At 40.7% G+C, this 26,512-nt stretch overlaps 1 protein-coding gene across 2 annotated transcripts in view; it reads left to right on the top strand.

Moving 5' to 3' along the window:
* Nucleotides 1-328: 328 nt before the first annotated feature.
* Nucleotides 329-26,512, top strand: part of BPGM (bisphosphoglycerate mutase) — a 54,274-nt gene continuing 28,090 nt past the window's right edge. The window contains exons 1-3 of one of the 2 annotated variants that reach the window (XM_039242950.1): nucleotides 329-521; nucleotides 7,465-7,629; nucleotides 25,481-25,810. The gene's annotated coding sequence lies outside the window, so the exon portion shown is untranslated. Of the gene's footprint in view, nucleotides 522-4,875; nucleotides 5,062-7,464; nucleotides 7,630-25,480; nucleotides 25,811-26,512 lie in introns of those variants that run through there. The other variant, XM_039242946.1, reaches the window with a different exon arrangement.

Here is a 26,512-nt window from a genome sequence, read left to right on the forward strand (position 1 = left end):
AGGCTCTAAGTTGTCAGCACAGAGCCCAATGCGAGGTTTGCACTTACGGATTGCGAGATCATGACTTGAGCTGAAGCTGGACACTTAACCGACTGAGCCACCCAGGCGCCCCTGAACTCACATTTAAATAAAGTGAAAAGCGCACAGTCAGGAAAACGGTACTGAAAGATTCTTGGGACTAGGGAAGGAGGCTTGGGACCACTTGTATTTCCTAAAACCTTGGTGGTGTTTCCCTTAGCTTCCCTCTAGCAGAATAGAGCCAGCTAGCTCCTCCTCCTGAAATCAAGTCTCCTGACAGTCTGGAAAGCCTGCAGTTGAGTCCATTGCCTCATTTCCATGAAAAGGTTTGCAAGTATCTTGCCCCCCAGCAAGTCCACCCTCATGACTTCATCAGCCTGATTCTGCAGTCCTGAAATTTCTGCTTGTAACAGGTCTGAGCTGAGACCTCTGTGCTGGAGAAGAACAGACTCCCCAGACACCTGTGTCTCGCTGGATTCCTGTCTCCTTTGGAGTGGAAGGAAGTAAGGGCAAGTACTGCACTTTGATGGATCAGTGCTTTTCTTTTCATTCTGATCTCTACCTTAATGCTCACACTCCACTTAGGGAACTCCTGCCTTCAAGACTTGCCCAAATGCCTTCTGCTCTGTGAAGGCCTCCCTGGAACCCCAGAATCAATTATGTTTCTTCTCCTTTCCCACAGAACTTATGCACCTCTTAAAGGACTTAATTAAGATTTTTAATGTTTTAAATATGTTTTATTTATTTCTGAGAGAGAGAGGCAGTGTGAGCAGGGGAGGGTCAGAGAGAGAGGGAGACACAGAATCTGAAACAGGCTCCAAGGTCTAAGCTAGCTGTCAGCACAGAGCCCGACGCGGGGCTCAAACCCACAAACTGAGAGATCATGACCTGAGCCGAAGTCAGACACTTAACCGACTGAGCCACCCAGGCGCCCCAAAGACTTAATTAAGTGTTATTACAGCTTATTTTTTACCTATCTGTCTTACCTGAAACACTCCAGAGGAAGTATTATTCACGTCTGAATCACCAGCACTTGGTCTAGCACAATAAATACTTTTTGTATAAATTAAGGAAAGCAGTGTCTTAGAAAAATCCACAGTAACCAAATTCAAAGTTTCTCAAAAATATACAACTGCTATTAATTAACTTGATTTATTTTGGATTTCAAGCCAATAGCCCTCGGCAAAGAAACAAAGTAACACAGAAATTAGTATGTCCTATATGAGTAAAGAGTTCAGTGCCGAATTTTGGAGTTAAGTGTTGGCTGCTTTGCCATTATCAGAGGGAAACTTCTTTCCTGGAGATAAAAAGGGCAATGTTATCCCCAAACTGGCAACTTTCTTCAACACATGGGCGAGAAGTGCTTCCTATTTTGGATGATAGTTTAGCAAAAACTTTCTAGAATTAACCCCAGAAGAAGCATACTGAGCCACATCTCCTTCATCTGGCCACTGCAGAAAGCTGAAGTATTCACAGCGGATGGTGTTCAATGTGGTGTTATCATACCATGGTTTATCCAAATGTCTCCTTTCATCATGTTTTGTTTGGAGTTATGCCTGGAGTTTTATGTATTTGAAAATATTTAAAATGAACCCTCAGCTGTTGAGGAAAAATGGACTGTGCTCTAGGCTTATATGTGAACATGCTCTGTAGAAAAGATGAAACATCCAAGTGAACAGAGGCTGAGAGCATAAATGTAAGAGGAGGGTTTGAGTAGGTAAGTACGTATGTTCCCATGGGAACACACAGCTGCGGCCAAGAAAAACCATGGGAAAAGGCTGCAGACTCTTTCTGTGATTCAGGCTAAAATCAAATTCATAAAGGAGTCAAAATACCCGTGAATCATCTCCGCTTTCATCCACCATGATCATGACTATCTCCAGGTCAAAGGCGGGCCAAGAGTTACAATGAAAACCAGCCTGTTGTGACAACTGGAGATGTTTGTACTAGGTAATCTCCCTGCCAAGAAATTCCAGCAGCTTCTAACATCGCCCACATACCATTTAAGTTCCTTTGCTTATTAAGACCCCCATAATCTGGTACTACAATCTCCATCTCATCTAATTTGTGACCACTTTCCCATTTTGGTCAAGATGGTCTTCTCTACCCAGTATACATTCATGTTTATTCATAATGCCAAAACTTTACTCACACTCTTTGTCCCCCAGTGCATGTTCCTTCTTCTTCAGCTATTAAAACCAATTTATTCTTAAATTCCAGTCCCAGTACCATCTGATCCGTGGGGTCTGTTGTGACTACTGACCATATTTGTATCACCCTGCTCTTAATTCCCATACTGCCACTTGACAGCTAGAATCCCAAGCTAATGTTTCTTTTTGTTTGTTTGTTTATTATTTTGAGAGAGAGAGAGAGAGAGTGTGCAAGTGAGAGAGGCAGAGAGAGTGAGAGGGAGAGAGAGAGAGAGAGAGAGAGAGAGAGAATCCCAAACAGGTCTGCACTGTGTACAGAGCCCGATACGGGGCTCGAACTCACGAACCATGAGATCATGACCTGAGCCAAAGTCGGACGCTTAACCGACTGAGCCACGCAGGCGTCCCCAAGCGAATGTTTCTTTAGAAATTAGTGTATCATTTATGGACACTCATTGGGTTCACATGCTGCTAGGAGCCCAATGCATATTTCTGGTTGATCTTCTAGCTATTGTCTTTGCTGGTCACCATTTTAAATAATTCTTTTCTTCCCAAAGATGACCAAGATAAGTAAGGGCTTTTGTTCATTTCAGTCCTATGCAGGGGAAACATTTCTCCCTCTTCTCGTGCAAAAAAGAATCAGCTTGTACTAAACTGGTGAAAACTATTGGAATCTTGACTTTTAACCCCTTCCAAATTGCATAAACCCCAGTGAAAGTACAAATCAGTTATTAATTGAGGAAACCCTATGCAGATAAAGGAATATTGGTTTGGGGTACCACTTTCTTTCTTTCTTTTTTTTTTTTAATGTTTTATTTATTTCTAGGAGAGAGAGAGAGACAGCGTGAGCAGGGGAGGGTCAGAGAGAGAGGGAGACACAGACTCTGAAATAGGCTCCAGGCTCCGAGCTGGCAGTCAGCACAGAGCCCAACGCGGGGCTCGAACCCACGAACCGTGAGATCATGACCTGAGCGAAAGTCGGACGCTTAACCGACTAAGCCACCCGGGCGCCCCTGGGGTACCACTTTCAATAAGTGGTCTGGATCCCAGCTTTTGGATATCCAGACTGTGGAGTCACTAACAGGCATATTCCGCCCATAGTCAGAATTCAGAATGAGAGTAATTCTTTTGGAATCTGAATCTTTCAGGGAAAAATAAATGGACAGGGCTAGATTCAGGTCTCAGAGTCAGGCAATCACAGTTTAGTCACGAACAGATAATGGAATCTCTGTATCATTTGTTTAACATCCAAAACCTCAAAATGCCTCCATTTCTTGGGCAATATCATCTTTGTATCAGGAAACCATTTCTGGCCACAGAGACATTTAGCCTGGTATTTTAAAAAGTCACTGTAGTTCATCTGTGCTGAATGAGAGGAAAACTGAAAGAAAAAATTTTTTCATCTCTTTAACTGAACCAACTGTAGCCTGCCCTTGAGTGACTTTTCTGTGGATTACTCACTGCATAGGTTACCGTCAAAAATGTTTACACCTTTCCCCTTTCCCCTCCATGAAAGGAACATGCTTCTCCCACTCCTTTACTTTGGTCTGGCCACGTGACTTGCTTTGGCAGATGTGACACAAACAGGGGCTTGAAATGTGAGTGAATGGCTGAGCTTGCCCACTTGCTCTTCTGGCATCACCACCAGAAGAGCATGTCTCGGCTAGCCACTGGCCCCATGACAGTGAAGACATAAAGAGCAGCTGCCCAGCTGACCTGCAGCTATGTGAGATTATGATTGTTATTTTCCAGAGTTTTAGGGAATGTTTGTTACACAGAGCTCTTGTGACAATAGCTAACCGATGTACATGCCATTACCTTCATAGCCAGGTTTTCCGAAGTTCTGTTTCCGCTCCAGGAAAAGACCATCCTTGACCCTGAAAGATGCAAATAGAATATTTTCCTACCAGCTTCTAGATCAAATGGCATAGTTGCTTCAGACAAATGCTTCCTTTTTTTCCCCCTACTTCTTTTTCTTCTTCTGTTTTTTAATGTTTTATTTATTTCTGAGAGAGAGAGAGACAGCGTGAGCAGGGGAGGATCAGAGAGAGAGGGAGACACAGAATATGAAGCAGGCTCCAGGCTCTGAGCTGGCTGTCAGCAGAGTCCAACACGGGGCTCGAACCCATGAATGTGAGATCATGACCTGAGCCAAAATCAGACGCTTAACTCACTGAGCCGCCCAGGCGCCCCCCCCCCTTTTTTTTTTCAATTTCTGACATCATGTTTCCTGCTGAATATTGTGAGTAGTCACAGGGAAATGTGATGGCTCTATGTGCACAGGTTACCTGTTTCCAGGCTCAGAGGAGTCTGATTGTGATCCCTAAATCTGTCACTGCGTCACGAACTGCTGAAAACTTGAAGACAGGAGACTACATCAGCCAGGGTCTCAACACAGAGCACACTCAGTTTTGTTGTGTAGACTTTTGTTTGTTTGTTTTTTTGTTTAAGGAACTGTTTCTAGAGATATAGGTAGGATTACAGTGCAGGAGGAACCAGACTAGGGACAGCGGTGACCGGTTGCAATCCCCAGTCTGAACAGCAGGGGGAGACAACCCTATTACTAGACCCTCGCTGAGAGCTAAAGTCAGAGAGGGACGGCCCATGGTAGCTGTAGTTTGGTGATAGGGCGGTAGACAAGACCTCAGGGAGGCAGAGTGGGTGGAAGGAAATAAATGCCCTGGCATCTCTCTCCTCCCACATTCTGACCTCCTGCTGCTGCCTGCTACTTGCCAGAGAGTGACATAGTCCATAGAGGTCAGCTTCCCAGGGCATAGAACACAGAAGAGGAAAACAGAACAGATCTGGGGAGAATCAGAGAATAATCAGAATACTTCAGAGATATTGCAGACTCAATTCCAGACCACTACAGCAAAGCGAATCTTGCAATAAAGTGAGTCAAATGAATTTTTGTTTCCTCGTGCATATAAAAGTTCTGTTCAAACTATAGTCTAGTAAGTGTGCAATAGCATTATGTCTAAAAAAACCATATGCATACTTTAAAATACGTTATTGCTAAAAAGTGCTAACCACCACCTGAGCTTTAAGTGAGTCACTATCTTTTTGCTGGTGGAGGGGCTTGCCTCAACGGTGATGGCTGCTGACTGATCAGGGTGGTGGCTACTGGAGATGGGAGACTGTGGCAATTTCTTAAAATAACACAACAATTCATATACCATTTTGATGGACTCTTCTTTTTGCAAATGATTTCTCTGTAGCATGTGATGTTGTTCCATAGCATTTTACCCACAGTAGAACTTGTTTCAAAATTGGAGTCAATCCTCTGAAACCCTGTCACTGCTTTACCAACTCAGTTTATGTCATATTCTAAATCCTTTCAACAATCTTCACATCATCTTCACCAGGAGTAAATTCCATCTCAAAAAAAAAACAAAAAACAACCCAAAACTTTCTTCGCTCATCTGCGAGAAGCAACTCCTCATCTGCTAGTTTTCTCATGAGACTGCAGCAATTCAAATATAATAATAATGCAAAAGTTTGAAATATTGAAGAAATATCAAAATGTGAGGCAGAGACCAAAACGAACAATCATTGGGAAAATTGTGCCAATAAACTTGCTTGACTCAAGGTTGCCACAAACCTTCAATTTGTAAAAAAAATACAGTACCTGTGAAGCACAATAAAACAAAGTATGACTGTAGATGTTCATTAATACTTGACCCAGTTTCCTTAGGAGAAAATAAAATCATGGCAGGGAGAGAGGGCAAAATGGTGTTATGTTTATAAGGATATTGATTAGGAAACTGTACTGTCTTTCATTGTTAATTGATTAGCAAAAAGATGGAGATTTAGATAATCTGTAATTGGACCTTTAGTTTCTTTGCACTGAACCTATGCTGGCTTCAAGAATTTCTCTAAAAGCATCATGACATCAGCCTATGGCACTAGAAGGTATCATAGAGATTAAAACTAAAATATTTGTAAGATAATTATTTTGAGGAGGGCAATGAAACTAAGGTTCAGGCCTGAATTTATGGATTTGGATTGGGATTTAAGAAGAGATCGTTTAATGGATAATGAAGCAAAACCTATCTTGGTGCCAGAAAACTTCTAGCACCTTGGCCATGAAACCCTAACACTATTTCAGTTTTGTGATACTCTTCAGATTCTTGACCTCTAAAAATATTATGTGGAGCTATTAATGCAACTTAACTCATGACATGTCCATAAGCCCAAACTTTCCAAAATATTTTAGGTGAGAGTGTGGAAGGCAAGGGATACTGAGGGATACTGAGGACTCCTGGGTCCATCCTATACACACACCAGCATCAGCTGTCTTTTTTCAACAAAATTATACTGTTTCCATTTTTGTTTCCAAAAACGTGCTAAACTAATTGAACCAAAATATCAATATGTTGAGGATACCTTTTATTACACGCAGAAGTATCTTAATACACTGGGAAACAATATTATTCTTTTACCGATTTGCTTTGAGAAATCAAGTAGCTGACTATTCATCTGAATTCAAATATGTGAGACACACTTCCCTGGTTTCGAGATTATTCCTTAAGCTAGGTATTTATCTCAGGAGAATTTTCAAACAATAATATTTCAGGTCTTTAGGTCTAGGTCTAGGTCTTTAGGAATGCCGGATGTGAACCATCTAAAGTATCAGAAGATTTACTATCAATAATTTTCATCCTAATATTTTATTAGTGAATTTGCTTGATATTAAGCTAGCCTAGATTAGGTTTTCCAGAACAGACCCTGGGACTAGGACCAAGGCCAGGAGTTTATTTGGGAGGTGATCTCGGAAACACTGGGTTGGAGTAGGGGCAGTGAGCCATGGAAGGGAATGAAGCCAGTAGATGAATCCGTGAGTATGCTACGGCTGTGGGAGACTTTGGGCAACTCTGGGAGGTGGTGTAGAGCATACCTGGGTGTTGTCACACTCCAAGGATGAGAAAGATGGAGGACTTAGCCACCTAACTCCCATCTGTCATTAGTTTGAGGCTGTTCCCAGGGATGTTAATTCACTGGCACTTCCTGCCTGCCTGGCACCCAGATTGCTCCTGGGGTCAAAGAGAGCTCTCAGGCTAAGGGATGCAGGTACTGGCAATAGAAAGCTTATCAGCATGCATAGGAATGTTGAGTTACAAGGGGATATAAACAGTGTGCTAAAAGTACCTACTCGGAGGCATAACCACTTATAAACACACTACTAAATCTTCTTCTCAGTGGGAGGAAACCAAAAGGCCAGCAACCGAGGGTGGCAAGATCTGGAAAGCATAAACTGTAATCCTTCTGATAGCAGTCCTCTTCTCTTCCCACGTAGGATCCTTGAAAGCTTCTCCTCAACCCCCAGGCAGTCACTGGAGGTCAGACCAAGGGAGGCCTGAGAACATTTTTTTTGCTTATCTTCTCAGAAGACATTGGGAACAGGTCAGGAAAGAAGCTTTAAAGACACCAGCAACAGAACGCCATGCTTCTCTGATCAATGGTAACTTAGAGTCCATATTCCAAAGAAATAGTATTTTTCATGCTGTCAGTTGTAATCATCCTCTTTCTCTACAGGCTTGAAAGCCACAGGATGATCTCTTCAATTGTTTTTAATGTTTTATTTATTTCTGAGAAATAGAGACAGTTGAGCGAGGGGGGGGAGGGGGTCAGAGAGAGAGGGAGACACAGAATCGGAAGCAGGCTCTAGGCTCTGAGCTAGCTGTCAGCACAGAGCCCGACGCAGGGTTTGAACCCGCCAACCGTGAGATCATGACCTGAGCCGAAGTCGGATGCTTAACTGACTGAGCAACACAGGCGTCCCAAAAGCCACAGGATGATCTCTTCAAAGGGAAATATTGAAGCTGAGATGCTTACTGTTCTTCAATAAAATTTCCACATAGTACTTTCCTTTTAGATTTTATGGTATGCCCCCGTCTCTACTTATGTCCCAGCCTTACAAGCTTCTTGTACCTCTTAACATCAAATTGAATGAGCAACTATCTCTGAACTTAATGGGAGGAAGGATTTCCTTCAATAAAGTGAGTAATAGTTATTTAGAATAAATATTGAAGTTATTTCCTTCAAATAAGGAGTAATAGTTAATTAGAAAAGCGTGGTAGTAAATGTTCTGGGCAAGGGAACCACATGTGAAAAATATATTAAGCCAAAGGGTACACTTATGAGAACATGCTCAATATCTAGTCATTAGAGAAACGCAAATTCACACTAAATGGAGGTACTACTTCACGCCCATTAGAATAGCTACAGTTTAAGACTGACAAATACCAAGTGTTGATGGGGATGTAAAACAATTAGAACTCATACATACTGCTGGTAGGAGTGTTAAAGTATGATAAAGGGCATAGTAGTTTCTTATAAAGCTAAACATATACTTCCCTTATGATCCAGCAATTATAGATCCAGGTCATTGTCCAAGATGAGTGAAACTATATGTTCACAAGAGAAGCTGTTTAACGAATGTTCATAGCAGTTTAATTCACAGTAGCCAAGAACTGAAAACAACCCAAAGGTCCATCAACAAGAGCATGGGTAAGCAAGTTGTGGTATATTACCGCTCAGAAATAAAAAGGACGAATTCGTGTGCTGATACCTGTAACACTATGACTGAATCTCGCAAACCTGATGCTAAGAAAAGCAGCCAGACACAGAAGGGTGTATAAATAATGTTTCCACTTACATGAAATTCTGGAATAGGCAAAACTCATCTAAAGTGAAAAAAATCAGTGGTTGCTTTTTGGGGATTTGGGGAATCACCTGGGAGGGCAGAGGACTTTCTCATGAGAGGGAATGCTGGTAAGAGTGTGGGTACACAGGCGTAACTAGTTATCAAAATTGTTCAGTTAGTATCTTAATTTCAATGTACATAAATTTTACCTTAAAAACTCTCAAAATAATGATAATTAAATAGACAGGCTGGGGAGTGGGTGGAATAGATAAAACAAGAGTGGTAGAATGTTCGTAGCTGAAGTTAAGTGGGGTTCATTATACTCTTCTGTTTATGTTTGAAATTTTACACACACACACACACACACACACACACACACGGTGTAAAAAAAAAACAATAAACAAACATCATTAAAAGGCTTTACGGGAACTGAAAAGAGTTGAGAATGGCTGAAGTGGAGGGTGTCTTTTCCACTCTTTCATCTAGTAGGAATCTTACCAGACAGTGCTGGACTGAAAATACCAAATCTCTTAGTCACATCTCACTTTAGAGCACAGATGGTTACAATGACTAGCTAACATAAATAACTGGTGGCAAAAACAGACATTTATATCTCATGCGTAAACATAACTTACCAAATATTGTTCCTTGAAGTACCTTGCAGCAATTGGACCAAGAACTTAAACATGAACCATTTAGCTACCATGGAATATGGACATAATTACTGGTACAGGCCAGTATAATTCCCTTTCTTAACCTGGAAAATCTCCTGAAGTTGCAGTAACTAAACTACACCACACCCAATCAACAAATAATTTTTAAAAAGCCATAAATGTCTTATATAAAAAACCATTTCTGAAAATATATAATATACTCAATAAATCATCGCCTCTCATCACTTCCTGCTTTAAAACAGATTGATGCCGGGGCGCCTGGGTGGCTTAGTCGGTTGAGCGTCCGACTTTCGCTTGGGTCATGATCTCGCGGTTCGTGGGTTCGAGCCCTGTGTCGGGCTCTGTGCTGACTGCCAGCTCAGAGCCTGGAGCCTGTTTCGGTCTGTGACTCCCTCTCTCTCTGACCCTCCCCTGCTCACGCTGTCTCTCTCTCTCTCTCCTAGAAATAAATAAAAATAATAAATAAAAAAAACAGATTGATGCCAATGCTGTGAATGTTTCATAAGAGTTTACGTTAAATTTCCTTCATCTTAATGTAATGCAGTTGTGTGTGTGTGTGTGTGTGTGTGTGTGTGTGTGTGTGAAATCAGGGGTCTATGTGGACTTGCTAGAGTGAATTACAGATTTCCTTTTTAGGAAAACCTTGAAGTTTCCTTTAATTTTGCAGATGAGGGGACTGAAACCAGGAGGAATGAGATTGCTGTCCAAGATAACAAGAATAAAAACATCACTCAGATCTTATTTCTTCAAACTGAGATGGATCATTCTGTAAAGTGCATGAATATGAAATCCTTTCCATTAACTGTATTCATATTGAGTAACTCAAGAGAACTTTATCTTGCCAGGTTACAGAACACCACACAAATTCAGAATTGTTCAAAATGTTTTCAGCGCATTAGTAGAAATATAAATATAAACATTTATAAACAAAAAATAAATATAAAACATTTATTACCATGGATCCCAGTTAAAAGCAATTGAGAGCCATTGTCTCTCAAAATTTAAAATTCCCACAAACGATGTTTAAGGGTCTCGTAGGGATTTTAATGCTGTAACTCTTAATTACTCCTTTCTCAACTCACATGTTTGTGTTGTCTACTATTTTCATTCTCACTCTTAGAACCACACAAATGAGACGTTATTATCATCATTAATAATATTGTACAATTTCTGAATTTACCTATACGTTTGTTCCTTTCTTTGTACCTGTGAACTTTCTTTTATTGTGGTAACATTCACATTACATAAAATGCACCGTTTTAACTACTTTAACATGTATAATTCAGTGACAGTACATTTAGTCCATCACCTCTATCTGGTCCCAGAACATTTTTATTATCCCAAAAGGAAACTCTACTTTCCCAAATGGAAAGCAGTCACTTTCCATTCCATCCTCTCCTCAGCCACTGGCAACCAGAAATCTGTTGTCTCTGTGGATCTGCCTGTTCTGGACATTTCAAACAGAATCGTACAATACGTGACTTTCTATGTCTGGCTTCTTTCACTCAGCATAATGTGGTTATTGTGAGTAGTGCTGCCATGAACATTTGTGTACAAGTATCTGTTTTCAATTTTGGGGGGTATATAACTAGAGGTGGGTTTGCTGGTTCATATGGTAATTCTATGTTTAACTTTTTGAGGAACCATCAAAGATTTTTCCATGGCAGCCGCACCAGTTAAAATTCCCGCAAGCAATGTACAAGGGTTCTAATTTCTCCACATCCCCTGCAACACTTGTTATTTTCCATTAAAAAAATTAGAGCCATTCTACTGAGCATGAAGTGGGTATCTCATTGCAGTCTTGATGTGAATTTCTCTGATGACTAATGATGTTGGACATCTTTTCATGTGTTTCTTGGCCATTTGTGTATCTTCTTTGGAAAAATGTCTATTCAAGTGTTTGCCCCACTTTTCAACTGGGTTGTATGTCTTTTTGTTGTTAAGTTATATGAGTTCTTTATACATTCTGGATGTTGGACACATGATTTATATGATTCACAAATAGTAGCTCCCATTCTGTAGGTGCATTTTTGATAATGTCCTTTGATGCACAAAAATTTTAATTTTGAAGTCCAATATTTCTTTTCCTGTTTTTGCTTGTGCTCTTGGTGTCCTATCTAAGAAACCATTACAAGATCCAAGATCATGGAGATTTACCCCTATGCTGTCTTCCAAGGGTGTCGTAGTTTCAAGTCTTTGATCCCTTTTGAGCTAATTTTTGTAGACTTTGTCCTTTTGCATGTGGGTATCCTGGAACTCATTTTTAGAATCATCTTTATTCTCCTTAAAGTACATTCTTTATAAATTCACTTACAGAAGGTTTCTTGGCTGTAAATACAATCTATGTTGGTCTGGAAGTGTCTTTATTGCCTTTGTCCTTGAAAAATAGTTTTGCTCAATCCACAAATCTAGTTTGACAGTTTTTTTCTCTTCAGAACTTTGAAGATGTTATTCGCCTGTGTTCTGGGTTCCATTGTTGCTGTTCAGATATTGACATCTACTTGTCCTCCTTTGTAAATTATCCCCCCTTTTTTCTCTGCCTACTTTTAAGATCTTCTATTTGTCTTTGATATTCTTTGGTTTTACTAATTTATATTTCTGTGTGGCTTTCTTTTTATTTCTCTCTTTTGGACTTTTGTTTCCTCTATCTCTGGATTCATGTCGTTTTGTCCGTTTTGGGAAAACTGCAGCCTTTGTGTCTTCAAATACTGCCTTTTCTCTATTTTCTTCTTCTGGAACTCCAATTAGATGTGTTATACATAGTTGTTATATCCTCCATGTAGCTTATTCTCTCTTCTATATTTACTGCCTTGTCTCTATGTATTATAGTCTGAGTATTTCCTTCAGATTTAACTCTCTTTTCAGCTGCATATATTCTGCTGTTTAACCCATCCACTAAACCATTAATTATAATAATTAATTTTATTTATAAATGTTCTAAGTGTTTTTTTTTTTCAAATATGCCTGGTATTTTCATTAGATTTGTATTTTGACCCTTTTCCAGTTTTTATTCCATCTTCAACTTGATCCATAATTATTTAATTCTATCTGATCATTTCAGTATCTAAATTCTCAAGAACTTAAATGTGTTGTTATTGTTTCCTTCTGACTTTCATTCATGGTAGGTTTGTTAGTTTCTTATTATATTTGATTGTATCTAATTTTAACAAATCAAAAGTCTTCACTGGGGATTTGTATTTGTTTCTTCATGGACCCAAGATAGGTAGGAGATTGACCTGGGACCACTTTAGCCCCCTTCAAAGACTCCGGCTTAATGGAAGAACTTCACTCTCCACTTTGCAGAAAGCCCAAAGCTTTAAAGTTTCTATAGTTAAATAACATCTTAAACTTACAGACAAATAGGTTACAGTTTTAAGAAATTTATCCTAAGGTCACACAGCTAATATAATAAATTGTGGGAGTAAACCCAAAGTCTCCTGACTCCAAGCCATGCTTATACTATTACACCACAGGCTACCATTGAATTGACTTGATACTAATTGTTCAAATATGTGACATTGCATACCAAAAAGAAGGGGGAAAAATGCTCTCTTTGAACTAAGTGTTTTCTTCCTTTCCTTTTACAGAACTGATGACTTCACTCATAACCTTGTTTGCTGAAAGCACATAGTTTTGATGAATATAAATCCTCTATTGTGTAAGTTTTAAAAAATGATTTGCACTATAAAGACAAAAATCTTTTCTTTCTTTCTTCTTATTTTTTTCCCCTTTGGTAATTGTTCAACTCCTAACTTCAGTAGATCAGGAAGGATACTGCCCAAAAGGAAACAAGAAATACAGTTCTAGTTAGAGACCAGGAAAAAGCTGATTTGTGCATCAGAATCAAGGTGTCTCAGAGATATACATAGAATATGAGTGCTAAATGAGGTTAAGGGAAAGGAAGAGCTTGTAGGTGTGTGAAGTGGGGCAATGAGATTTGAAATTCCCAAAGATGTATATGCTTAGCTGTCGCTGACTTTGAGGTTGGTTGTAAAGGGGTAAAGGCTCAATACACATGAACATTGGTTACTTTTCTACCTCCCTTCAGGATGAGGCCTAGTAGAACTGGATTGGAGTTTCTTTAGTGATTTGTTTAATGGAAGATTGATATATGGCTGAGCCTGGCTTGTAGCACTAATAGTGCTACATTAGCACTATTCCATTTGGTCATCCATTTGGTCATCAGGTGCTGCAGTTGTTTTCTATAATGCCAGGAATCCCAGATAACATATACAGGACGTCCTAATTTCCTTCCTCAATAGCAGACGTGAGCTATGGAGGCAGAGTGGGGAGGCAGAGTGTATAGGATAGATGTAGCTAGGCTGGGGGGAGCAGGGGACGGTGGAGGACAGGTGTTTGCAAACATACAGGTGAGGAGAGATGGAGACAGAAGTCACATACAATGACAGCTCTGCACACCAATGGCACAAGACTCTGCCCCACAGCTAGGATTAGGACCAGATTGGCTAGGAAGACACTACACATTTCACTACTTAAATAGCCTTCCCTGGTGTGTGTCACTTGTTTAAGATCTTAGAGCTCTTTTTTGCCCACTGGTGGGTAGAGCAGGAAATGATAAAATAGGGGGTAGATACACATAGAGTGGATAGGGGAGACTAGTCAGTAGGTTTTCTGGTCAGAGAGAAATGATGGCAACTTGAATAACAAAAGGATTGTTCGTACAGTCAAAAAAAGATATTTGAAATGTAGAAGAGAACATGACATAAAATGTTGCCACATATTGAAAAATCTAGATGAAATAGATGATTATATAGAAAATACAAACAACCAAAAGTGACTAAAGAAGAGGAACAAAAACTTAGTTAGACAGATCAAGGAGAACCAGGGGTAAGAGGTGGGGTTGAAGGTGTAAAAAGCATGTAAAAATGTCTATCCCTCAAAAGGTCCCCAAGGTAGGATGATTTACAAAGAGAACTCTACCAAACATTTGGAGTCCAGGTATTATCTGTGATGGTCAATTATTCCAAAGTATCAGAAAAGAAGGAATTTTCCCAATCTGCCTTATAAGGACAGGATAACCCAGGACAAAAACCTTCCTAAGAATCATTCAAAGCTGTAGACTCCTCTCTTAAAAAATATAAATTAAAAAATCATAAATAAAATATATAACAATTGATTCCAATGGCATATTTATAAAATACACTGTGCCAAAACAGGTTTTATTTCAGAAATTCAAGGACAGTTAAATCCTAGAATATAAAGTGATCCAGCAATGAATTTTATTAATAGAACAAATGATTTAAAAAGCAAAAGATCAAGAGCCAGTAGTTACAGCAGAAGGCAGAGGCTGAAAAATCAGCCTATTTGGAGTGCAGTCAAAACGCAGAAAAGATGATTATTCTAAGCAAAGAATAGGGACAAAGAGAAAATTTAAGTACAGAGACCGAGTCTCTAAACTAGACATGGTTGGTGATCTCTCCTGGGTTTTTTTCCCCCCTTTAGGGGCATTCTACTACAGTAGGAAGATCCTTTCTAGCACAAATAATTCAAACCATTTAGAATTCGCCAAGATGTTTCCAATGCTGTACTATCAGCAAAACTGGAATTAAAAAATATATATATTAATAATATCTAGACTTATCTGAGAAGTCGGCTGATGATGAGAGCCCTATCAGCCCACCGATTATCCCCATGAGATGTTAAGACCTCTGAGGAGATTTCAGTCAGCCGAAAGACATTTGGGGTACATGCTGAGTACGGGCTATGGCTGCAGATAGCCATGAGGAGGACATCTGCTCCTGTCACTCACTTGGTGACCTGGGGTCATTTGCTTCAATTCTCTGAGGCCCTATACTCTCATCTGCAAAATGGGGAGAATATGATGTGTGTCACGGGGTTGTTATGAGAATGAAATGAGATCATGAAGATGAAGAAGCACAGAGCCTGGCAGATAGTGAGGCATGGGAGCCCTTACCTGAAAGTGCTTACTACTGTGTCTTTCAGAAAAGCCCCTTCACGTGTGCAATCTCCTCTGAGCACCAGGCAGCACACCAACATTGCCCTTCCCCAGTGACGACTGCTCATAAGTTGTGCAGTGTGAGGCCTCAGGATTGCTCTGGCTATCCTGGTCTTCTATGAATTTTGTCAGAGCAAACCACCCTTCTCGAAAGGCATATGCACTGTATTTGCCTTCCTCCTTATGTTAGTTGAGCAAGGGGTCAGGAGGATGCAAACCACTAGCCCTTGAATATGAACTTATACATAAGTATTGAGATATACCAATTTTCTGGCATGAGGAAGCAAGATAATTTGAGGTAGTGATTTTCTTTTTCTGTTATATTTTAGAGCACTTCATTACTTTTTGAAGTGCTATTCTACAGTGACAAATATTTCATTCTATCCTCATAATAACACAGGAAAGGATGCAGGCCAAAGTACATGCTTCTCATTTAACTGGTGTGAAAACTGAGGCTCAGAGAAGTGTAGTGATTCATCCAAAGCCAAACAGATATTTGGTGTCAGAATTTGAACCACCACAAACTAGATCTTAAGACACCATTACAGGACTGCCTTTTTGTTTTTCTTTCCTTTCCTCCATCTTTCCCTGGCTCCTTCCATCCCTTCTTTGCTTCCCTTTTTCTTTTTTCTTCTTTCCCTACCTCCAACTTCCCCTCCCTACATTATACAATAACTGTATCTATATCTACATATACTTGTCTAAGTAAAAAGATTGTCCATTAACCCACCTTTCTGCTTAAGAAATATATTATCAATATCTCTGAAGCTTACTGCATCCCATCTCTACCTGTAACCACTATCCTGGATTTTGTAGTTATCATTTCTTTTTCTTTCTAGTTTTATCATCTTATCACTTATGCATCCCTACAAATATCCACATAGTTTTATTCTGCATGTTGATGGACTTTAAGTAAATGGAATCATACCTCATATTCATTTTGTGCAATATTATGTGTCTGAGATTCATACATGTTGATGTGTGCAGTTGTAGCTCATTTCTGCTGCTGTATTCTGTTTTATGAATACACCACACTATTCATCTTTTCTCCTCCTGATGGGCATTTGGGTTATTTCAGTTTTGTGTTTTTCAGAACAAAGCTGCACCTAGCTCCTGTTGCACATCTGCAAGTTTTTCCAGTGGAATTACTGGTTCATGGAATGTACCTACCTACAACTTTACTAGCTAGTGCTAAATTGTTTTCCACACTGATTGTACCAGTTCTCATAAGCATATGAAATCTAATTAGTCCAAATTTTCCTCAACTTGAAATTGTCAGATATTTTAGCCAATTTCACATCGTGGGCTCAGATCTTGGTTTCCAAACACCACTCTAACACGAAGAACCAGAGCTCCTTGGAGAAGCAGTTGACTCCAGGGCCAGGACAGGTAATATGTAAGATGAACCTGGAGGACATTGTGGTGCCAGAAAGTAAGACCATGCTCTAAAACAAAACAGAACTGGGGGCCAACCTGAATTAGCTCTTAAGTGCCAAAGCTGGAAAAATTTGGGCAGCAAAATAAATAATCACAGTGTTAGATTCAAATCCATAAATATAACATATATCCATGAGTCCAGACTGATAAAAATCTTTAATTAGGGGCGCCTCGGTGGCTCAGTCAATTAAGTGTCAGACTTTGGCTCAGGTCATGACCTTGTGGTTTGTGAGTTTGAGCCCCACGTCAAGCTCTGCCTTGACAGCTCAGAGCCTGGAGCCTGCTTTGAATTCTGTGTCTCCCTCTCTCTCTGCCTCTCCCCCCACTCACGCTCTGTCTCTCAAAAATAAATGGTAAAAAAAAATTTTTTTAACTAATTAAATAAGTGGAGGAGATGTGACAGCTTTTCCTTTGGTAGAATGTGAATAAATAAGTATGAAAGGAAGGAGAAAAATATAAAATTATCAGGAAATACCACAATAATAATGGTTGGGGATAAGCTCCGTCACTAGATGATAAAATTAGGGGGAAAAGTTTGTGGAGAAATAGTTTGCATCATTTCACAATATCTGCCCCAAGAGATTAATCACAAAGGGAACTTCAGTAATTTTAAGTGGAAAAACCTGGCAGAAACCACCTTAACCAAGTGATGAAGGTTGATACCACCGATGATAAGGTACATCAATATCACGAACTCTGTGATATGATGCGGGAAGGAGAACAATATTGTCACCTAATGTGCATAACCTCAGTTTAATCATGAGAAAATATCAGGTAAACTCAAATTGAGAGACATCTGACAAAATAATCTGTACTCTTCAAAAATATCAAGGTCGTGAAAAACAAGAAAAGCTGAGGAACGATTATACAATGCAAGGGACTGACCACAACTGCCAACTTCTTTGCACCCCCAGAGCCGGCCCCCCCGCCCCACTTAATATTTCTGCCAAAACAACTCAATAATTACACTTGCACTTATATTTGTTGGACTGTAATTAACAATTCATGAGTTGGTCTCTTTCCTTTTGGACCATACTCCTTAGGGACAAGGAAAATATCTCACTTACATTTATATCTCTTGTTCCTGGCACAGTTCGTTCATGCATGGGAGCTGCTAAATGCACTGTTAACTCACTTCATTCAAAATCCCTAACACGATTTCTTAAACGTTAGGAGACATTCAATGAATGGCTACTTTAGGGTTTGATTTGCTGGTTAAGACCAAATGCTATGCATTTCTGAAGATTTTACTGTTTTTTTTTTCACTTTTCCTTTTCCTTTTTTGCTCTTCTTTCTTCTCCATTGTTAGAGAAGGTACAGACGCCATAAAGCATAAGAAAACAGGGGAGCTTAAGTGAAGAGGAATACATACTAGATATTTATATATTATATACCTGACAATATAATGAGTTATATATATTTGCTAAATTTACCCTTTTGGGGAGATAAAAAAGATGTAACTTTTTCCACAATATTTTGTTAAAAGTTAGTCTGTTGTAAATACTTTGCCTAACATAATTTGATTTGGAGCTGAGAACACAGGCTCTTCGCTATTGGTCTTAAAAATACTTTCCAACACAAGGGACGTTTTAGCACACGACATAGACTCCTGGCTTTTACATACTTGGTTAAAATTCCAAAGGTGAAGAAATGTAGGTCATTTGGCGTCGCAAGTTCTCTGCTTCAGCTGTCACGGAGTGATCACGGATCACAACCCCCTGAGTTTCAGCACGTCATTCAGCACATCAAGAATCATCGGCATTCATGCCTTAGCCATTACTCACCTTATAAACCATACCTAGTTTACAGAGCTGACTTTTTTTGCTAACTTTTACATTCTGTGGTTACCACGCAGGTGATTTACCACGCAGGTGCCATCCCACTGAGAGACAGTGTCAGAGACTAGGATACTCAACTGGCATAAAATAGACCGACACTCAGTTGTTGGTACCGGCTGATGGTTACAAGACTGGTAACAAATTGCTTATTCTCATTATTCTGTACTTGAAACCTCTGAAGCCAATCAGGCAATTTTCTACATTTATGTAGGAGAGATTCTGTGAAGATTCAGATGAGGAACATAAAGAGCTGAGTCTCCCTCACTTTGGAGTCACAGACCTGTAAGTGAAGTAGCTTCTCTCTGGACCCAAAACACCACTTCGAAGGAGCTACAGAAATGATAGCCCTGAAAGCCACCAGAAAACATTCTGTTAAAAAATTCTGGGACCTCAGTTAGCTACAAAAATGTTTATTACGCAAGGAAAGGATACTTTACAACAAGACTTAGTTCAGAAACTTATGATAATTTCATTAGTAAATAGATTGTCTTTGGTTTGCTGTTGTGGTTTTTGAATACTATTTCAGATTTCTTTAGTTTAGTTTTCCTCCCTCCATATTTTTTAAACCTGTAGGCTTCATTTGTTCTCAACACACTAGCTTCTGCGGCCTGGCACTTGTTTTCCCTAAGTAATCATATGCCTTACCTTACGTAGTGCAACCCTGAAAGCTTATCAGCTAGGACCAGCCTTCTCCGGCCCTAAGAGGGCCCCCCAGTTGCCTACTGTATCAGTTTTTCTCCAGAAGAAAAGAGAATATGAACAAGGTTAATTTTGTTCTATATATAAGAAATAACATTGGGTCCTTAATCTCCCGTGGAGACTTTTTAAAGCTAAATGTTATTGACCTCCTTCTGTATGTTAACTTATTTAAATAATGCAACTTTATAAGGTAGGGATCTTTAAATAAGGCAAGGATGCGAAACAAGTTGCCCAAGTTCACAGGGTTGGCACAGGACAGAGTCAGGCAGACTGCTTCCAAAGCTTACACTCTTACACTTCTTTTCAACCTCCAAGTCATATTTTCTTCCTGCTGGCTAATTATTAGTCCCCACTAATATACCTACATTAGAGATTCAGCCTGGGAATTAGGAAACTTGAATTACTGTTCTATACTTTAACTTGGGAGGAAACAGGATTCTAGGGAGGGAAAAGGCACGTACAAAGGCCTCGTGGCTATGGGGGGGAAGAAGGCCAACGTTAGGAATAATGGGTAACCACTGCAGTGTTTTAAGCTAGGGGGTCTGGGAGATCAGTTGTGATCTAGACTCCAAAGACACTCTACCAATATCACTTGGGCTGCCTAAAAGAGAGCAACAATGAATTCAAGAAAATTTGGTTGGGAGTCTACTGAGAAAATCCAGGCAGGAGGTGATGGTAGCTTGGGTTAGGGTATTGGTAGTGTGTGTTTGTGTTGGTGGGTGGATGGGAAAAAAAAGGTATTTTAAAACATGTACCCTTGATTAAAATTGATTTTGATTAGACTGTATAAAGAGACTTTAGCAACATGTTCTAGAAACGACACCTCCATATTAATACATGCTACTGGCTTCAAGGTATCATATTAGGATGTTATAAACCCACTTCAAGAATGCTTCACGGCTCTAAGCAATTCTGGAAAATCTTTTTTAGAATTTCCTTCAGAAACTGTTTATGAGCCAAACCAGAAAAATAGATTTATTGCTATATACATGCTTCATATCATATATATATATAAATATATTTAAGTCACATTTCATATCATACATATACATATAAACATACACACACATATACACAGGAATACTTCATAAATCCCCAAAGCTAAGGGAACTATGTGTAATGTTGTTAAATTGCTGCAGGATTTATAAGAACTTCCTTTTATGCTCTGACCTTCCAATGTATACAGTAAGGTCACTTCTATAAGAAAACAAGCAATATGTAGGGAAAAAGCTAAATCATCTGATTATTCATCAAAAACCAAAGCTATTTTCTTTTGGTATAGAGTGAGCCAACTCGGGAAGCCCAGAGACAGAAGGAATTCTTGGAAAGTCAGGAGGTGATTTTGGTTATTTTTCGGTAGTAGATATAAATATATATTCTAGAAGACTGATTTCTCACAGGAAAAAAAAAAAAAAGAATGAGGTTCTATCCATCAGCGTTTAGGAGCAGTGGGAAGCATGGTGGAAAGAGTCAAAATTTTAGAACTGAGCCTAGGAGTCAAGCTTTGGTTCTCTTAACTAGCTCTGCAGGCTTGGACAAATTCTCTCTCTGAGCCTAACTTTCCTCATCTGTAAAATGGAAACACAAAGGCCAGGCGTTTTGTAAGGTTCTATTAATGGACCCCTGTCTGTTCCCTCCCTCAATTTTCTGTCACCTAAACTCCTTTTTCTTCAGGAAACCCTGAGGGAAGTAGCAGTTAAAGGGCAATCCCTCCAGGAGCTTTCAGGCTTAAATCGCTTTAGCTCTCTGAGCCCTGCAATGCCAGGGCACAGAGAAAAAGAATTCCTGGCCACCTTACCAGCCCTGGCAAAAAAGAACTGTGGCCAGTAGACAGTCCCTTTGGTTCAACAGACATTTCTAGAGCACCCTGTCATTTGGGGAAAGAAGCAGCCCATTTAAATCCCTGAATCTTTTCAAGACAATGAAACACCCACAATGTCCAGGAGTAGCAGACTGGTTGAATTGTGAGACCTAATTCTTGAAGGCACATTCACATGATGGAATTACAGGTTGAAAACGAATTTTAAATGACAGAGGGAGATGTTCATGATAAATTAAGTAAATGTTGCTATAAAATAGTAGATACATTATGGATTCCAGGGTTTGTTTTTTTTTTAAATAATTGATTTATAGAAGGAAATAAAAATTGTCAATGATAAATTCTGGGCATTTTGATTTTTTAATGTTTATTTTTGAGGGGGAGAGAGACAGAGCGCGAGCAGGGGGAGGGCAGAGAGAGAGAGAGAGGGAGACCCAGAATCCTAAAGCAGATTCCAGGCTCCAGAAGCTGTCAGCACAGAGCCCGATGCGGGGCTCAAACTCACCAACTGTGAGATCATGACCTGAGCCAAAGCTGGACACTTAACCGACAGGTGCCCTGGATTATGGGTATTTTAAACTTTTTCCTTTCTAAACTTTATACAATAAATGTAGTATTTTTCAATATAGTGTTCCAGTATGTAATTATGACACAGCATGCAAGAAGCAACTCCACTGGGCAGAAATTGTGACTACTTTGTTCATCACCATAGAAAAACAAGCATTTTAAAAAAATGTGCCCTTTTCCTCAATAGTGAGGTAAAATATTTGGATGGGGGAAAGGTGCCTCTTGATTTTTTACAAGTTTCCTCCCTCCCTCCCTTGTCCTTGAGTTCTGGGTATCCCTACACACTCCAGACCTCAGAGTGGAAAATTAAAAAAAAAAAAAAGTCATCAGGGCTCTTTACCTGCCCAAAGATGCTCAATGTTGAGACCTACAATGGGGAAATTGTCAGTGGGTCTGCACCCTCTCCATCTTCACTTCCTGACAGTCGCTTCTCCGGGTGGCCGGGAGATAACTGGGAGACGCCTGTCCTGTATCCTCTGTAGGAGTTCAGGTCTCTGCTTGAGAGCAGGAAAGGGAAGGAAGGCACAAGACCCCAATTTTCTTGAGTTCTTAAAATAAGAGTACTTCTAAGTAGTGAGAACGCTTTGCATCTATCATTAGTGTTAACTGTTATGAATAACTACCATTTATTGAATGCTTTCCATGTGCCAGGTACACACTGTATTATTTCATTGAATTTTCACATTAGTCACCTAGGTTTTATTCCTATTTCGCAGATGGGGACACAGGCTGAGGTCAAGCAGATGTCTAAGTTCCAAGTTCTATTAAATGGCTGATGTAAGGTGCTTCGCAGATTGTGAAACGATTTCAAAATTGCCTCTGTTATTCCTCATACTACTCTACGAGATGAGGATTTCACGTTTTCACTTGTGAACGGACAGATAGCTTTAACGTCTCCTCGGTGGGTCTACGTGCCTGATTCATGGGAGCATTTCCAGCTTTTGGTTTCAGTTAGAGGAGTCCTGTACTTAGTAGGGAGATGGTGGGGGCCGAACATGACCCTACTGTACCGGGTTGTGCGTGATAGATTTTAATCTGACTCTGAAGGAGGTAGGGTGTGGTGGGAGACGAAATACTAGCAGCAAACAGCCAGATCAGGATGTGGCCTGACCCTCTGAAGACAAGGAGACAGCCCTGTACATTGGATATAGGGTCAGTGAATTCTGGAGTTTGCTGGGGGGAGGGTGGGGCAGGGAGCCAATGGCTCTGCAGGGAAGAAAAATGCAGAATTGCCTCGGTCAATGGATGATGTTTTGATGCTTGGTGGACCAGCTCAACCCTACCTCAAAGGCTATATAAATAGCTGTGAAATTATTTTGGCCAGGTATGTAGGCTATCATAAAAGTATTTTATTCAGGTCCTAAATAAGACAGCCTGCTACTAATCCTTAAACTACCACATGTGTTAACATTGACTTTTCAATATACACACGTAACAGAGAGAAAAACAGAGACAACACAGCTGTGATAATTTACTGCATTTTCTTTTTTAGACTTTTATTTTTGAGAGAGAAAAAGAACACATGTGTATGCACACGAGTAGGGGAGGGGCAGAGAGAGGGGGAGACAGAATCCAACTAGGCTCCAGCCTCTGAGCTGTCAGCACAGAGCCCGACACAGGGCTTGAACCCACGAACTCTGAGATCATGACCTGAGCCAAAGTTGGATGCTCAACCTAGTAAGCCACCCAGGTGCTCCAAATTACTGCATTTTCATTTCTTGTTTGGATGAAAACGGGACTACACTGAAGTGGCCGGAAGCAAAGCAGTGGATGGTGACACTGAGTTACTTTCATATCTATCCTGCTTGCTGTATCAGAATTAAATTTCTCTTGATTGGTCTTAATTTTAACACTAGTAACCTTGATTAAAAATAACTATTGGGGTGCCTGGTTAAGTGTCTGACTTCAGCTCAGGTCATGCCCTCATGGTCTGTGAGTTAGAGCCCCATGCTGGACTCTGTGCTGACAGCTCAGAGCCTGTAGCCTGCTCAGATTCTGCATCTCCCTCTCTCTGCTCCTCTCCCACTCATGCCTCTGTTTCTTTCTTTCAAAAGTAAATAAACATTTTAAAAAATTAAAAAAAAAAAACTATTGCTTTTTGGGAGGGATGGGGGAGGCAGTGGAAGAGGAAACATAGTCTCATAATTATAAATTGGCAACCTTGGATCCTTGTCACAGCTCTGCACCCCCCACCCCCAACCTGCTACATAATTGTGAATGTAAATCTTTTAAACTTCAGGTTTCTCACCTGTACAACAAGATTCTAAAATGCAAGTGGTGTCCGGTATTGTTAATGTTCTAGGTGACCAGCTAGCAGTCCATGGGTATGTATCCACAACAGTAAAACCAAACCCAAGGAGCAGGGGTCCTTAAGTCCTAAGTAAGGATCCCTAAATGTCAAATGCTGTAAGACTCTGACATGTGAATGGCTGTCTTTAGACTCCAGTAGGGTTGGTGGGCATGGAGTAGGGAGCGTTGATGTTACACTGCGGTAGAAAAGCTTTTTCCTCACTTTGTCCCCATCTGGCACGGAGAAGAGGAAAAACAAGTGAGTAAGAGTATAGGATTTAGAAGCTACATTCCTGGGAGTCAAGACTGGAAGCTAACTCCTCCAGTTGCTCTGACCTGATTATGGTCAATCTTGTGCAAGGTAAATTCTAACTATCACTGGGTGGGACCTATCACCTGCTGGAACCTGTCAGGCTTTGGATTTGCGTTCTCCCAGAAGTAAAGCCATTGTCTTTGAGATCCCAGGAAGAACTGATACATTCAAAGACAGAGAAATGATATGCAGAGCTAACTACAAACGCCTGAGTGATAATGAGTTCAATACATAGTGCGTCACACAGTCAAAAATGTGGAAAGATGATCTCAAAATTGTGTTTAATTTAGGCTTACGTTTATGCCTGGAGGTCACACACCTACTGAACTTGTTATGAGGATGAAACAGGAAAAAGTCAAAAGAGGACTCTAAACAGTAGGTAGGGCAGCTTCTAGAAATCAAGAAGGGCAATTTCCCAGCGGTCAGGCAAACCCACCATTCCTTATCCTTCTTGCCCACCCAAAAGTTCTGACACTTGCTTCAAAGTTTTATGTGCTAGTTCAAACCTACTAAGATGAGCTTAAAGGGCCTCGTGCCGAGCTTTGGGTATTTTCATGGGTTTCTCTTATTCCGTAACTGGCCTCCCAATCTACAATCCTCCTCCTCTTTCCACTCCATCCGCCTTTCAACTGTTCTAGAAGCTTTTCATGCATTCCGCCTATCACTTTTCTTCTCCAACCAAAAGCGTGTCGGGGAAGTGCCTAAGGGGAGTCCTTATTAACGTACTAAGAGTTACTGCCCATAAGTCCGGCACTTTAAAGGCTTTTGCTTTTAAAGCAAGATCTAAGTCTGACAAACAGTGAGGAAAGCAGGAGCTTTTCGTCTGCGAGGACTCCCACCTTCATCCCCAGGATGCAATTTCCCGTAAGTAAAATAAGGTATCACCTCATCACTTCCAGTATTCCGCGGACACTTCTCTACACTGGCAGGTATTTCATCTGAGACCCGAAACGCCTTCCAACACCTCAACGGTTTAATCTCTTCCCAAACCTAAGGGTTTCTATTGCCGAGGCAGTACTCCAGCTTTGTGGGTTTTTTTTCCTACTTCCCCAGTCCCAGGTCCGCCCAATGGCGTCGAAGTCAGCTCCTTACTGGTCTGCGAGTATGCTCGTCTCCGCAGAGAGCCAATCAATGCCTCGCCTTCTGCCCCGCTGCGCTTTGGAAAGCGGAAAAGACCCGGACCTGATCCCGGAAAGGGGGCGAGGCCTTAAATGATTGACAGTTCGACTCTCCAATAGGCAGAGCGCTAGGACCTGCCCCTTCTGGCTCCTGAGCTAGAAAAGAGCGTCGATGCCGGCGGCGGTGATGAGCTGTAGGGGGAGTTGGCTGCTTGGCGGCTGCGGGGAGCTGCGGCGGCGGCTGCTGCTCGTGGCCTCTTTGCAGGTGAGTGGTTTTGTTTTCGAATTTTGCTGCTGCGAACCGTAACGTTTTTCAGTGATACGGTGTTTTAATTTGAGTGCAGGAAGGCCAGTTCTTTACTCCCCGGATTCCGTCTTTGGGGAGAATCTGGCGCTCGCTCGTCCGACCCTTGAGTTCCTACCCTCACTTACCCCCCAAGGTCCCTCTCAGCTGTTCCTTTCTCAGAATGTGCCCCTGTGGGAGTCACAGCTCTGTCAGCTGAGAGGAGGACTCCCCTTTGGTAGTGGTGTCTCGACGGCAAGAATAAACAGGAGTTGGAGGGAGTGATGAACTCCTCTCTCCTGGACGTAGGAGGCACAGCGTGGCGGAGCCCCTTCAGTAGTCGGGGTTCTGGAAACAAGCTGGGGTGTCTTCAGAGCCATGCCCCTGTGTTTAGGACAATGGCAGACCTGGCCCTAAAAGTCTAAGGAGATAGAAAAAAACTGAATGTCAGGGAAGGAGAAAGAGGTGACTATCTGCAGTGGTTTCATGTAGCTCTCAAAACGAGCTCAATCATAGGTTCTTAGAACCGCTAAAAATTTTTTAAAAAGAAAGAAAAAAAATAAGCATATTTCTCCTTTGAAAGAGATGGGGGCTGCATAACTAGAGAAGGGCAGCAGGAATGCATGATGGAAGTAAAGTTCACAGTTACTCAGGAAAAGTAAAGTTAAAGGATAATTGGTTGTT

The sequence above is a fragment of the Hyaena hyaena genome, unplaced genomic scaffold, assembly GCF_003009895.1.
Source record: "Hyaena hyaena isolate Hyena2069 unplaced genomic scaffold, ASM300989v1 scaffold_8, whole genome shotgun sequence".
In the NCBI taxonomy this organism is placed as follows: domain Eukaryota; kingdom Metazoa; phylum Chordata; class Mammalia; order Carnivora; family Hyaenidae; genus Hyaena; species Hyaena hyaena.